Consider the following 1,500-nt stretch of genomic DNA (forward strand, 5'->3'; position numbering starts at 1 on the left):
CAAAAATCAATTGGATTTCTCTACAGTAACAAAGAGAATACAGAGCTGGAGCTAAGAAAATCAATACCCTTCACAATAGCTAATCACGAGATTAAATACTTGGGAGTGAATCTAACTAGAAATGCAAAGAAGCTATTCAAAGAAAATTACATAATATTACTACAAAAAACCAAATAGAGACCTTGATAAATGGAAGTATATTCTTTACTTATGGATAGGAAAATTCAATATTATGAAAATGACAATAGTACTAAAGGCGATTTACACATTCAATGCAATCCCAATACAAATACGAGATGGAAAAGGCAATCTCAAATTTCATTTGGAATGGAAAGAGGTCCCGAATAAACAAAGCACTCCTTAAAAAGAGAAACAAGGTAGGAGGCATCTCACTCCCTGATTTCAAATCCCATTACACTGCTGTGGTGGTCAAGACAACATAGTACTGGTACAATGGCAGACACATAGATCAATGGAATAGAATTGAGAATCCTGAAATCAACCCATCTACGTATGGTCAACCAGTTTTTAACAAGGAGATGAAATCAGTTAAGTGGGGAAACGACAGCATTTTTAGCAAATGGTGCTGGCACATACATTTTAAAAGAAACATAACCACAGGTTATACATATGAATTTCACCTGATGGTGTGCATAGGAATCAGATTGATTAAATCTATGAAGAACCACTGGAGAAGCTCAATATCAGTTGTGAAAAGTAGTCTAGGTGCCGACTTTGTAGCAGACCACCAACTACTCATATGCAAATTCAAACTAAAGCTAAGGTAAATGAAATTGAATCCATGGGAAACAAAATATGACCTTGAGTCTATTCCACCGGCATTTCAAAACCATCTCAGGAACAGGTTTGAGGCCTTGAACACCAGTGACCGAAGACCAGATGAGTTGTGGGAGGATGTCAAGAATATCATCCAGGAAGAGTGCGAAAGGTCATTTACAAGACAGAGGAGGAAGAAAAGATCAAAATGGATGTCAGAAGAGATTCTAAATATTGCACTACAGTGCCAAGAAGCAGAAAGAAGAATTCAAGATACTAAAGATCTGAGCAGAAGATTTCAAAAGGCAGCATGGGAAGACAAGGTAAAATATTAGAATGAAATGTGGAAGGAGACAGAGTCAGAAAATCAAAAGTGCTGAACTCGCTCAGCATTTTTTAAGCTCAAGGAACTGAAGAACAATTTGAAACCTCAAGATGCTATACTTAAGGATGCTTTGGGCAGAATATTAAATAATCCAGGAAGTATCAAAAGAAGATGGAAAGAGTATACAGAGTCACTGTATTGAAAGGAATTGACAGATACGGAAGAATTTAATGAAACAACATATAAGCAAGAGCCTATGGTGATGAAGGAAAAAGTGTAAGCTGCTTTGAAGGAACCGGCAAAAATAAGGCCCCAGGAATTAATGGTATACCAATTGATGTATTTCAACTAATAGATGCTGCCCTAGATGTGCTCACCAAGTTGTGTCAAGGAATCTG

Source organism: Elephantulus edwardii, unplaced genomic scaffold, assembly GCF_000299155.1.
Source record: "Elephantulus edwardii isolate Elephantulus edwardi_28Jun2011 unplaced genomic scaffold, EleEdw1.0 scaffold00192, whole genome shotgun sequence".
Taxonomy (NCBI): Eukaryota; Metazoa; Chordata; class Mammalia; order Macroscelidea; family Macroscelididae; genus Elephantulus; species Elephantulus edwardii.